This window comes from Pinus tabuliformis, chromosome 1_2 (genome assembly GCF_031772625.1).
Source record: "Pinus tabuliformis cultivar Carrire ecotype Pingquan chromosome 1_2, CPIR1, whole genome shotgun sequence".
NCBI lineage: Eukaryota > Viridiplantae > Streptophyta > Pinopsida > Pinales > Pinaceae > Pinus > Pinus tabuliformis.
Genome location: NC_142298.1, coordinates 1,147,362,191 through 1,147,377,712, shown reverse-complemented (window position 1 = coordinate 1,147,377,712; position 15,522 = coordinate 1,147,362,191).

Here is a 15,522-nt window from a genome sequence, read left to right as displayed (position 1 = left end):
TTGCGGCTTCCAGAGGAGATACAGATGGACCCACAATGCACTTCTAAGGAGGAGATCTGATGGTCATTTCTGGTCAAACTTTGTATCTGCAATTGCAGCTTCAGGTTCAACAACGTCCAGCTTCACATGTGTGAGAGAGAGGCCCTTTTCTACGCAGTAGAGAAGAGACTCTTTTCTGTGCAGTAGAGAGAGAGAGAGATGAGATGAGATGAGTGAGTCCAAATGAGGAAAATTCCTCTTGTATTTATACAAAACGTTGGTGTTTGAATAGATGCGATTATTGGGCTTTTGAGCCTACATGAGTTGTAGGCCGACTTGATAATAATTCCATAATCAAAATAAATTCATGTATCCATGAATACTTATCGGAATCGGATGATCTTTATATCAATCCTACACCTCTCGATGAGAGGAATCTAATAAAAATATTATCAGCCATGAATAAGATGATCCACATGAAGTTTTTCCCTAGTTTCCAATTTTAACACTCCCTCTCAACTAGGTTAAACTTCATCTGCAATCTGTCTATTGGTCGTTACTATTCATCCATCAAATGCACTTCCCTTTATAGTCTGGCCCTTGCCCTGCTTTGCTCTATTCTACCTGTTCTGCTTTGTCTTATTTTGCCCTGTACTAATCTGTACTGTTCTGCTTTGTTATGCTATGCTCTTGCATTGTTCTGTTATGCTCTGCTTTTGTCCGAATTATGAAGAAGAAGAAATGATCAAGGATGTATCATACTGACTCAAATTCAGTCTCAGAGTATGTACCACTGGTCCCAAACCAATCTCAACCAACTTGAGGTCAGCGCCATAGTGAGTACAACTCCACTGGTCCCAGACCAGTATCATCCTCCACTGACTCAAAGTCAGTCTTAGAGTGCGTACCACTGGTCCCAGACTAGTCTCAACCGACCCGAAGTTAGCTTCATAGTAAGTACCACTCCTACCACTGGTCCCAGACCAGTATCGCAGTCTCAGAGAGTGTACCATTGGTCCCAGACCAGTCTCAATCGACCCGAAGTCGGCATCATAGTATGCACCACTCTCACTGGTCCTAGACCAGTACTGCATTGAAACAAAGTTAGTATTAAAGTATGTACCATTAGTCCCAAACTAGTCTCAACCGACTCGAAGTCAGTGTCATAGTATGGTACAACTCCTACCACTAGTCCCAGACCAGTATCATTGATCCCAGATCAATGGAGGTCATCCTAGAGTAGAGAGTACGGTAGATACAACGATGCATCCATCGGTACTACTATGGTCCCTAACTTCATTTCCCTGCTCATTGATCAGATGAGAGGTACTTCCCATGATTCCCAGACTGCATGGGTAGGATGCCTCGACAGGAGAACTAATCAATCTTGTCCTCACAGGAGAACACATCAATCCTGCTACAATCCAGGCCGCCATGGAGAACATATCAATCCAGGCCTCACAAGGAGAACACATCAATCCTGCTACAATCGCCATGGAGAACACATCAATCCAGGCCTCACAAGAGAACACATCAATCCTGCTACAATGTCACCACGGGGTGTACATGTATACCATCAGGGGATAGTGAATTATCCTGTGGTCATATGCTGCTCCAAGAAGTACCCCGCACCCCCCTGGAGCTCCCAGAGCTCAATGCATCATACATGACCCTCATCGAAGTGTCTTTGAACAACTCCAAGTTGTTCTTGGAAAGTAAAAAATTTTACGTTCCCAAGGGGTTTTGTCAGAATGTCGAAAACCTGTTCATCTATATCGATATGTTGGAGACTTATAGCTCCCCGCTGCACCATATCTCGAATATAGTGGTATCTGATATCAATATGCTTGGAGCGATAATGAAATATGGGATTCTATGACAAACGAATCCCACTCTGGTTGTCACAAAGGATCACGGTGGTATCCAATGTAAATCCAAACAGCTCACTGAAGATCTTTTGCAACCAAACTGCCTCACAGGAGGCCAGGCTGGCAGCAATATACTCCGCTTCGGTGGTTCCCAAGGAGAAACAACACCCAGAAGTGCTCTTACAGTCCTTCACATTTCCTGCCCAATCAACATCTGTGTATCCAAATAGTCTCACATCTCCGGCAATGTATCTTAACCCATAAGTGATAGTGCCACGAAGATATCTCAATAGATTCTTGGCACCAATCCAATGTATGTGGTGGGGTTCAACCATATGTTGACTCAACGTGTTGACTGCGAAGCATATATCTGGACGGGAGTTCTCTAAGAACATTAATGCTCTGATGAGTTGATGATACTCGATAGTATTTCATAAAATAGGTCCAACAACACTACTGCTTAACTTCTTGAAGTCAAGCTCCATCGGGGTAGTTACAGGCTTATAGTCCACCATACCAAATCTTTCCAATATCTTCACCACATGTTGTCCTTGAGATAGGAAAGTTTTCCCTGGCTTTTGCCACACTTCAAGTCCTAGGAAATAGTGCATCAATCCTAGGTCCTTCATTTCAAATTCAGAAGCCAACTCCCTCTTACATTTGAGAATGAGAGGGTCTGCACCTGTTAGAAAGAGGTCATCCACATACAACACCAATATGAGAGGTTTAACTTAAAGTAAAGGTTAGGATCGGCTTCACTCCTAGTGAATCCTAGCTTCATCAAGTAGCTGTCAATCCTCTCATACCATGCTCGGGGTGCTTGCTTCAGCCCATAGAGAGCCTTCCTTAACCTGCATACATGAGATTTTCGATCATAAATCTAAAATCATTCGGGTTGCTCCACGTAGACCTCTTCTTTGATCGAGCCATGCAAGGACGCGGTCTTGACATCCATTTGATGTAGGTTCCATCCTTGTGAAGATGCAAGGGCTATGATCGAGTGGATGGTCGTATATCTGGCAATAGGTGAAAATATCACATCATAGTCTATACCTTCCTTCTAGGAGAAACCACGAGCAACAAAACGAGCCTTATACTTTTCTGTACTTCCATCTGCTGCATGGTTTATCTTGTAAAGCCATTTAGAAGTGACAATTGTTTTGTCCTGGGGTCTAGGAACTACTTCCCAGACATCATTCTCCATAATAGACTCATATACTTCGGTCATAGCGTCCTTCCATACTTGATGCTTGACGGAATCTGAGAATGATGAAGGCTCATTTTGTATGATTGTGCTCATTATGGTCAGGTATCCTTGATACCTATTAGGTTTCTTACTTTCACGAAAGGTTCCTCGGGGTGCAGCATGTCCTTTAGCATCATCAAGTAGCCCCCTAAGCCATGAAGGCTTCTTCCTAGAAGAAGAAGGCTCATGTGGAGGAGGATCAATCAGATCCATGGGTTCTTCTTCATCAAGCACTGATTCATCATCCTTTTCTTTCGATTCCCTGGTGTCGGCTTCTTGAGAGCTCCTCAAAGTCGGAAGATTGTCCACCTTGCTGAGAGCCATATCTTCGTCAAAGGTGACATCATGACTAATCACGACTTCCCTTTGACTGGCTACATAGATTCTATAGCCTTTAGTATTTTCACCATAGCCCTTGAAAACTCCCTTCTTTCCAGATGCACCCAATTTATTTCTTTTCTCTTTCTGCACATGAAAATATACAGGGCTTCCAAAAATTATAAAATGAGAAACATCAAGTTTCTTACCAGTGAACTTTTCTTCAGGAGTCTTGGAACCCAATGCTTTATGAGGGCATCGATTTTGTACATATACAGCAGTGTTTGCAACTTCAACCCATAGAAATTTCGAAAGTCTTTGATCATGTAGCATGGCCCGGACAGCTTCCATAATCGTGCAGCTCTTCCTTTCCGCCACACCATTCTGTTCAGGAGTATATGGTGTAGTAGTCTCCCTCTTGATGCCAGCCTCTTTACAAAAATCATGGAACTCATTAGATTCATATTCAGTCCCATTATCAGTTCTTAAGATCTTGATCTTCTTTTCGATTTGATTCTCGATCAGGGCTTTGAAGTGTTGAAACCAAGAGAACACTTCATCCTTCCTTTTGAAGAAGTATATCCAGGTCTTTTGAGAATAGTCATCTGTAAAAGTAAGATAATATGAATATCCTCCCAAGGAGTTCACAGGCATCATACCAGATATGTCTGAGTGAAATAGTTGTAATATATCGGAGGTCTTGCTTTGACTTGAGGGGAATGGTTCCCTTTTGAGCTTTCCTTCGACACATCCCGGACATACACCTTCTTTCTCTACCTGGAATTCGGGCATCCCTGTTACCATCTATCTTACATCGGGTAGAGCTTTGTAATAAAGGTGGGCAAACCTTCGATGCCAAAGTTTGAACTAAAGAGTTGTGTCACAAGACATGACACCTAGCAGACTTCCACTGACCTGATATAAAGAATCAACTTGAAACCCAAGAGTGAAAGCATATTTAAAATTATTTTTCCATATACGTACCTTGCCATCGCTGAAGGTTACCTCGTAGCCTTTGTCTTCCATTGTCGAGATGGATACCAAGTTCTTTTTGAGATCAGGTACATATAATACATCTTGTAAATGGATCGTATTACCTTGATTCAATTTGAGAGAAACATTGCCTACACCTTTCACGGGGTATTTCATGTCATCTCCAAGGACAATTTCTAGGTTAGTTTCTTTCTCTACCAGATTATGGTGCACTTCTTTGTAACTAGTGAAGTGTCTTGAGGCACCACTATCAATGAGCCAAATTCCCATTGAGTCCAAAGGAGCGGAGGTAGATAGAGCAGCTAGTAGATAATATTCAGCCTGCTTATTGTCAACAGTGTTAGATTCATACCTGGAATTTCTAGCCTTCTTGAATGGTTGCCCTCTTCCTTGATTTCCAGCATTCCTTTTACCTTCGCTATTGAATTTTCCATTCCTTCGATTACCATGAGAGGGATTTTGATCATCGTCATGGTGAGAGTCCTTTCTATCAGGGCATTCCCTTGCATAGTGACCTGCTTTATCGTAGATGTAACATCATCATTTTCTTCCACCCTTAGGTCCAGCCTTTCCTTTTGATTTAGTCTCAGAATTATTTCTTTTCTTATCATGAGAAGAAAAGGCAGCAGGAGGACCTTTAAGCATGGAAATTTCTTGCTCTTCTACCCTTGTTTCTTCTTGAATGCATCTAGCCATTAATTTCTCGAAACTAAGAATTACATTATTGCTCAGGAGAGTATTCCTGAACACGTACCATTCGAATGGTAATCCTCCAAGAGTCATGAGTGCCATTTCTCTGTCAGTAATAGTCTCCCCAATAGATAGGAGATCGTTCTTGATCTCGGTGATTCTTAAGAAGTATGCTTGCATACTCTCATCTTTACCCTTCTTGATTTCCCTCAGCTTATTTCTAACAAACAAAACTTGATTTGCATCATTAACTTTAAATAAACTCACCAGTCTATTGTAGATTTCCTTGGAGGTGTCTATTTCAGAGATGTAGGCCGCCAAGCGCTTGTCGATAGAGTCCCGGATGATCTTCTTCGCTTTAATTTCTTCGTTCTTCCATTTGTTCCTGGCAGCAGGAGGTGCATTTGATGGAGGCTCAACAATATTGCCTCCCACATGATTCAACACTCCTTGATCCTCAAGGGTTAGATCGATAGACATCTTCCATCCATGATAGTCAGCTTTCTCACGGAGCTTGTCTTCAGCAGCAAAGAGTGTTGAGGACCCCATCGTTCTTTTAGGATAACCTTGCCAACCTTCTCTTTAGTGATTGCTCTTGCTCTTGTTCAAGCTTTTTCTTCACCTCAGCTCTGATACCATGTTAAGTTATGGTATGTTCTATGCTTATAGAAATTTACTTTTCTTCCTTATTATTATCCACAGATTAGCAATCACATGTACATAAAGTAAAGTGCAGATAGAACATTAAATGACCGACAGAAAAGAAGCCAAGACAAGTGACACAGCAGCAACGTTAGATTTTTAAATTAAATCCAAATCGAACCTTTATAACCCAACAATCGCTCTTTATTTCTATCGGAACCGAATCCCTTTAATAAAATGGATACACAGATCCGATATAATTCCTTTCTGTCTTAAAAACCAATTATAATAGTGTTTGAATGCCATTTAAAATAGTTTCATATATATATGTATATATATGCCGCAACCTTGGATCTGCTTGATCACAAATCGCAAAACTGTAATATCGCTTGACTAACACCCGTTCCACAATGCGATGCGATGGTTATTGGAGATCGCAGATCGCTATTTCAACTGTGGACTTCACAAATCACACTTTTCACTTTTGCCTTTGATTCTCCAAATCTGCGATGCGATATCCGGACTAAATCTCCTTTAAAACTGTTCCATAACTGATCGCATCCATGTAATCCAATTTGATGGTCTTACCGGACCCGATTCAATTCAAAACTAAAATGCAATGTAATTCAACTCCGACCACTGAGATTTATAGAGTCTTTTACACTGTTTCACTGTGTTAAAAACTTTCTCAACTTCACTAACTTCGACATGCCCGATTTGTATCAATCATGGGAATTCTTATAATTTAAAACAAAAGCATACACAGGCCATCATTAATTCAAGCAATTTCACATAAAGACTATAATTCAACTCCACGACGCATCATACAAAGAGACACACGATATTCATTTTATTCATAAGACTTAGAAAAACAGAGTTCACCCTTGTTAGTTTACACAAGAAGAAAATATTTGTTACAAAACACAATCCTCACTCCATTCTGAGCTTTCACTCCACACTACAAACCTCACTAACTCCCTCTCCGAAGAATCTCTTCACTTATTTTAATTTTCTCTCATTAATCCTTCTAATAATGGATAACAAAAATCTCCTATTTTCCCTATAGATCTTAACAAAACAATCTCTTATCTCTTAACTCTTAACTCTCATTACACCTATTTAACAAATCTTATCACTAATCGAAATAAAACAGTCGCACTTATTACAATAATAACAAACTATTTGATAAATCGACTTCCACAGTAAACTAAAATTGACCAAACAGTAAATGAAATTCACTTTGTCAAGCCACAACATGTGGACAAATCTCCACATTGCTGGCTTATTCTGATGCTCCTGCATCAGACTCCCGGGGAAGAAAAGATTTGTCCTTCAGATTTTCTGGGTTTATTCCATATTTCTGCAATTCGGCTACTGTCAACCAACTGGAATCTTCCATTGGTTGCTCCTTCCACTTGACAAGATACTGGAAATATGTCTGCCCTCGAGTTTTCTTGGATATTCTTTGATCCAAGATATCTTCAACTTCCTTTTTAGATGCTTTTGGTACCTGTTCCTCCCAGTCTACAGTTTGAACTTCATCACCTGTAACTTCAGTTTGCAACTCGGTCTCTGCTTCTTTGAATGGATATAAGTCTGCAACATTAAAAATGGGGGATATTCCGATCCCTTCCGGCAACTCAATCTCATATGCATTGGCTGAAAACTTCCTTTTGATTTTACAGGGTCCTATTTTCTTCAGTTTCAGCTTATTATAAGTCTTTGTAGGAAATCTCTCTTTCCTCAAATATGCCATGACTAAATCTCCTACCTGAAACTCCTTTTCCCTTCTTTTCAGATCTGCTCTCTGCTTGTATCTTTTACTGCTTTCCTGCAATTTATCTTTGACTTCTTCCTGTAGCTTCTGCATTTGTTCAGCAAAATCTTCAGCACTTGCACTCCTGGATTCCTGTTTTCCCAAGTCTCTAAGCTCATATACTCCTCTCGGATGCATTCCAAACACAATCTGAAATGGACTCATTCCAGTGCTTCGGTTTGGTGTATCATTGTAAGCGAATTCAGCTTGAGCTAATGCCAAATCCCACTGTTTGGGATTCTGATGAACCAGACTCCTTAATATATTCCCCAAGCTCCTATTTACTACTTCAGTTTGCCCATCTGTCTGAGGATGGTATGCTGAACTAAAATTGAGTTTAGTTCCCAGCTTCTTCCAAAGTGTCCTCTAGAAATGCCCTACAAATTTAGTATCTCGATCTGATACAATGCTCACAGGTAAACCATGCAATCTTACAATCTCTGAAAAGAATAAATTTTCTATGTGTGTGGCATCATTAGTCTTCTTACAAGCAATAAAATGAGCCATTTTTGAAAATCTGTCTACAACAACATAAATAGAATCATTTCCTATCTGAGTTTTTGGTAAACCCAGAACAAAGTCCATACTCAAAGCATCCCATGGTCGATTTGGTATAGGTAATGGCTGATATAGACCTACATTCTGGCTCCTTCCTTTGGCATATTGACATACTCTGCATTTCTCAACAAACTTTTTAACATCAGTTTGCATTTTAGGCCAATAATAAAAGGCATTCACCCAAGTGAAAGTTTTATCTTGTCCAAAATGACCAGACAATCCTCCACTGTGCTTTTCTTTAATTATGTTCTCCCGCATAGAACATTTGGGAATGCATAACTTGTTGCTTTTAAATAACAAGCCTCCTTGAATAAGGTAGTCCATCCACTGACTTCTGTTATGGCTCACTGGATTCTGCACTGTTGTGTAGATGTCTCTAAAATCCTCATCATCCTTGTACATTTCTATCATTTCATCAAAACCTACAACACCCACTTTAAATTCTTGTAAAAGAAAACTTACCCTGCTCAATGCATCTGCCACTTTATTTGACTTACCACTTTTATGCTTTATTACAAAAGTGAAACTTTGCAGAAATTCCACCCACTTGGCATGCTTCTGATTTAACTTTGGCTGATTATTAATGAACTGCAAAGCATGATTGTCTGAATATAAAATGAATTCCTTTGGCAGTAAGTAATGCCTCCACTTTTTTAATGCCTGCACAATAGCGTAAAATTCTTTATCATATGAAGAATATCTCCTTTTCACATCATTTAACTTTTCACTGAAATACGCTATCGGTCTTTGATCTTGGCTCAGCACCGCACCAACTGCTTCTCCACTTGAAAGACTTTCTTGAAATTTGGCAATGCTAGAATTGGCTTTCTGTTATCTTCTTTTTCAGCAAATTAAAATTCTTATCAGCTGCCTCTGTCCATTGAAATGGCTGATTGACCTCCTTGATTGTCTCAAGGATTGGTGCACAAATTTGACTGAACCCTTTTATAAACTTCCTGTAAAAACTAGCAAGTCCATGGAAACTCCTTAAACCTTCTCTGGAAATCACAAATCCCAAGTATACCAACTCGTCTTTCATGAAACTTCGTTTCTTTAAATTAATTAGTAGTTTTTCCTTCTGCAGAGTGGTCAAGACTAACTTCAGATGTTCCAAATGCTCCTCTTTACTTTTGCTAAAAACCAGAATATCATCAAGGTAAACAACAACAAATTTACCTGTATATTCCTTCAAGACTTCGTTCATTAATCTCATGAATGTACTAGGCGCATTAGTGAGCCCAAAAGGCATCACTAACCATTCATACAGTCCACTATTTGTTTTGAACATTGTCTTCCATTCATCGCCTTCCCGAATTCTGATATGATGATATCCACTTTTTAAATCTATCTTCGTAAAATCCCTGGATCCACTTAAACAGTCCATTAAATCATCCATTCTGGGCAAAGGAAATCTGTACCTGACTATTATCTTGTTGATAGCTCTGGAATCAGTGAACATGTGCCATTCTCCTCCCTTTTTCGGACTAAGCACCATTGTCACAGCACACGGACTCAAACTTTCTCGAATCAGCCCCTTTTCCATCGACTCCTGAATTTTTCTTGCAACTTTTGGTTTTCATGGGGAGTTAGTCTATACGCATCTTTATTAGGCAAACTTGCTCCTGGTATTAAGTCGATATGGTGACTTATGCTTCTAATCAGCGGTAATTCATTCGGCAATTCATCCACAATGATGTCCATGAAATTATTTAACACAGCTTGAATTTCTTCAGGCAAATCATTTAAATTCATGGAGGTTAAAATTACCTTTGGTCTTCCCACGATAGAAAAATGAACTTTTATCGACCTCCTATAGCAGTTCTTTGCCACTTATCAGCATAATACTATTTTCAGGCAGCTCTTTATCAACATCATTCTTCACTGGCAGCAACGTATGTTTAACTCCATCCTTCTCTATGGTATATGTATTCCTTCTCCCATCATGGATCGCCTTCCGATCAAATTTCCATGGTCTCCCCAATAACACATGACATACATCCATAGGCATTATGTCACATAGGATCACGTCTTTGTATGTGCCAATCTGCATTTCCACATTACACTGCTCTGTCACGATGACTTGATGACCCTTGTGAAGCCAAGATAATTTGTAAGGTACAGGATGTGCTGTCCTTGTTAACCCGAGCTTCTCCACCATCTCTGTGGACACAAGATTGTCAGTACTCCTGCTATCAATTATAACCTTACAACACTTACCCTTTGATTTGCATGTAGTCCTGAACAAGTTCTTCCTTTGTGCAGGTTCTCCAGTCTCCTTTTCTGATCTCAGCAAAGTTCTTCTAAGCAGCAATGATTCACCTTCTTCAGGTGGTTCCTCTTTCTCCATAAGCTGAGGTGGTTCTGACTCTGCTTCAGCCACATTTGCACCCCTCTGGCTTGCTGATTTGTTATGAGGACAGTCCCTCGACATGTGTCCCCATTCTCCACAAGTATAACATCTAACATCTCTTCCTCGCCCTCTTCCTCTAGGCGTGAATCTTCCTCTACTGGATTCACCCATCTGTGGTGATCTGCCACTTGAACTTCCTGTTTCATGCTGATGTTGTGTTCCTCTAGATCTGGCAACTCCTCTACCTCTCACTGAACTCTTTCCTCTGTTTCTTTGACTCTGTTTTCTTAATATTTTCTCCTCTACCTTCAGACTTGCTTGATAGGCATCCTCAACAGTTTTCAAACTTAACAGGCTAATCTCATCTTGGATCTCATACCTTAGCCCATTAACATATCTAGCTACTTTCTCCAAATCATCTTCTACATGCCTGTTCTGATACTTAACCTGTAGAATTCTTCCGTATACTCCTTAACATACATTCCTTTCTGCTTTATATTTTACATTTGCTTAAAAATATTCAAATGATAGTCTTTGGGAAAAAACTTGGCTTTCAGTTTACTTACCATTTTATCCCACTGCTTGATCTTAGATTTCCCTTTTCTCGTTCTTGACATATGTACTTCATCCCACCAGATGGCTGCATGACCTTTCAATCTAGTGACTGCAAACTTTACCTTCTTGTTCTCTTCAACCTCTTCATAATCGAAATACTGATCTATGGATTTGATCCAATCCATAAGCTCCTCGGCATTCAGACTCCCTTCATACATAGGAATCTCCATTTTGGGTTTGCTTCCAACCTTTGCCAGCATCTTGATGAATTTGACATTGTCATTCTCTTCTTCTGCTTCCACATCTGCATCAGATTCTTCTGAAGAACTCTCAGCTCCCTCATCAGGTGCTCTTCTTTGGGTTGTCTCCATTGTCTCCATTCGTGCACGCAAGTTCCGCACTTCTTCCAACAGAATGGCATTTGGCTCTGGTCTTCCTCGACCGATTCCCCTTCTTGGCGGCATTTTTTTTTTACTGCAAACACCTGTCTCTTTGGCTCTGATACCAAAAATTGACGCAGCAGCAGCGTTAGATTTTTAAATTAAATCCAAATCGAACCTTTATAACCCAACAATCGCTCTTTATTTCTATCGGAACCGAAGCCCTTTAATAAAATGGATACACAGATCCAATATAATTCCTTTCTGTCTTAAAAACCAATTATAATAGCGTTTGAATGCTATTTAAAATAGTTTCATATATATATGTATATATATACCGCAACCTTGGATCTGCTTGATCGCAAATCGCAAAACTGTAATATCACTTGACTAACACCCGTTCCACAATGTGATGTGATGGTTATTCGAGATTGTAGATCGCAATTTCAAGTATGGACTTCACAAATCACACTTTTCACTTTTGCCTTTGATTCTCTAAATTTGCGATGTGATATCCGGACTCAATCTCCTTTAAAACTGCTCCATAACTGATCACATCCATCTAATCCAATGTGATGGTCTTACCGGACCTGATTTAATTCAAAACTCAAATGCAATATAATTCAACTCCGACCACTGAGATTTATAGAGTCTTTTACACTATTTCACTGTGTTAAAAACTTTCTCGACTTCCCTAACTTCGACATGCCCGATTTGTATCAATCACGGGAATTCTTATAATTTAAAACAAAAGCATACACAGGCCATCATTAATTCAAGCAATTTCACATAAAGACTATAATTCAACTCCACGGCGCATCATACAAAGAGACACATGATATTCATTTTACTCATAAGGCTCAAAAAAACAGAGTTCACCCTTGTTCGTTTACACAAGAAGAAAAGCTCTGTTACAAAACACAATCCTCACTCCATTTTGAGCTTTCTTTCCACACTACAAACCTCACTAACTCCCTCTCCAAAGAATCTCTTCACTTATTTTAATTTTCTCTCATTAATCCTTCTAATAATGGCTAACAGAAATCTCCTATTTTCCCTATAGATCTTAACAAAACAATCTCTTAACTCTTAACTCTCGTTACACCTATTTAACAAATCTTATCACTAATCTAAATAAAACAGTCTCACTTATTACAATAATAACAAACTATTTGAGAAATCGACTTCCGCAGTAAACTAAAATTGACCAGACAGTAAATGAAATTCACTCTGTCAAGCCACAACATGTGGAAAAATCTTCACATTACTGGCTTATTCCGATGCTCCTGCATCGACAAGAGACACAAGATGTGGCGGCTAGCCAGGGAAAAACCCCACAATGTGTGGGGAAACCCTTTAATCAAATATTCTTTTATCTTCAATAATTCAGCAGAGAGAAATAGTAAAATAAATCTGATTTATATCAGCAGTAGCAAACCCTAGATCAACAACATCAACATTAGCGACTTCATCATCAAACTAAGGCAGACGATATCTCACAAACCGACCGTCGGATCGGCTTGATTCCACCACCAAAAGTTGCGGCTTTTAGAGGAGGTTCAGATGAATGTACAAAGCAGTTTAGATGAGGAGATCTTCTGGTCCACGCAGGTCAAACTTCACTTTTGCAGTTGTAGCTTCAGTTTCAGCAGCTTCCTTCAAACTAGGGCAATTGATATCTTGCAAACCGTCCGTCGGATTGACTTGATTCCACCACCAAAAGTTGCGGTTTCCAGAGGAGATCCAGATGGACCTAAAACGCAGTTCTAAGGAGGAGATATGATGGTCAACTCTGGTCAAACTTTGGATCTACAGTTGCAACTTCAGGTTCAACAACTTTCGGCTTCACATGTGTGAGAGAGAGATCGTTTTCTACGTAGTAGAGAAGAGACTTTTTCTATGCAGTAGAGAGAGAGAGAGAGAGAGAGAGAGAGAGAGATGAGATGAGATGAGTGAGTCCAAATGAGGAAAAGTCCTCCTGTATTTATACACAACGTTGGTGTTTGAATAGATGTGACTATTGGGCTTTTGAGCCTACATGAGTTGTAGGTCGGCTTGATAATAATTCCATAATCAAAATAAATTCATATCTCCATGAATACTTATCGAAATCAGATGATCTTTATATCAATCCTACACCTCTCAACGAGAGGAATCTAATAAAAATATTATCAGCCATGAATAAGATGATCCACATGAAGTTTTGCCCTAGTTTCCAATTTTAACATAAAGTAATATAGTCATTTAAGTTTTGATTTTTTTTTAAGAAGTAATCCGTGAAATCTAACTAAAGTAAGTGTAATATGTGCTATTGCTGCTTAATACTTGTTTTTTATGTAAAAAGTAATTGATAGCAGAGGTTATTGTATTTAAGATAAAAAATTTCCTTCATGGCCATGCATAAAGATTTTAAACATTTTTTATTATTAAAACTTGTGATTTGCAAGGTTCCATTTGAGGTGACATTTTAATAGTTGAGATCGTCTTCAAATTTTGAATTTAGATTTCTACTTCATAATATGAAAACAAATTTTTAAAATATTAAAACAAATAAAATTGTTAAATTTTTTAAGTAGAGACATTTTTTATAGTTGAATCCAAAAAGTTAAGATTCAATAAGTGTTTAGTTAAAACAATGAAATTTCTATTTTGCATTAAAAGTATTTATAACAAAAATTTCCCAATTGGCTTTTTGTTTGTTGTCTATATTCTTAAATAAATAATGCATCTACAAATGCTTATAAGTCTTTACCTTGCATTATTTGACAACTTGATATTTCAATGTCATATATGACTCCTACACAAGTTGCTTGTAAAATCAAGCTAGCTATTAAAGGTAGGTAAAAATGTTTGAAAGAAAAACATATATATTATTTTGAAATATGTTGTTAGTAAATGAATACTTAAGTTTTAGGCATTTTATATTTTTATGACAAAAAAATAGAAAAATATTTATAAGTAATGGGAGACTTTAAGTTATTAATAGATTAGATAGACAATAAATGTAAAATTGAGACTATAATATCAATTCCAATTAGAAATGAATTTATGAAGGTAAAAAGCAATTTGGATGATTATATATATATATATCAACTCAAATGTTGATCATCTATTTAAAGAAGTTGTATTAAGTACGAAGAAACTCAAATGTTGGAGTTTAGAGGAAGACATTAGATTGCATTTTCAAAAATATCTCTATATTGACATAGAAAGTGATAGAATATCACAAATATGTTTGTTGGATTTTTTTGTAGTTATTGCAATAGTATTGGAGTCCTACTTGTAAGGGTTAAAAGATATTTTGTAAAAAAATTATCATTATAACTTAAGAATATTTTAGCTAAGTAGTGACATAATAATTTTATATGATTTTTTATATTAAATAGACCGTATGTGTTAATATTATATATAAAAGTGAATCTATATATAGAGTAATTTCACATTTAAAATAATATATATATATATATATATATATATATATATATATATATATATAACCACCAGAAAAGAATAGCTTAAAATAAAAATGTGATTGTAAAATTTTTTGAGCAAACTTTGTAAATTATTTTCAAAGGTTACACATTAATTAAAAGTCAAATATGAATTTGACACAAATGAAATTTATATAAATAATAAAATTTTCATAAATATTGAGATTTTATGTTTTTTTTTTTTTAATTTTTGATTTTAAATTTTTATAAATAAAAAGTTTTCATAAGTATTGAGATTTGATGTGTGTATTATTTTTCACAAATATTGAGATGTAACGTGTGTATTATTATGACACTTGGTAGCATATATAATTTTTTATTTTTTTTAAATAATTTTTATTTCTAACAAATTCTATCTATAGTAGCCAATAAGAAAATAGAAATTCAAATTTCAAAAATTATTTTTAATTTAAAAAAATCAATTTAATAGTTATTTTTTTCAAAACTTTAGTAAATTATATAAATAATTTTAAAATTTTCAGAACTAATTGAAAGTTAAAACATTTTAACCTTACAATATAACCTAGTTAACCAAATAAGAAAATTCCAAAAACTTATGAGATAGATCAATTGTTCCAATGAGGGCCATATGAAATAGTTGTAAGAAAAAATGTAAATAATTACAATATAACCTAG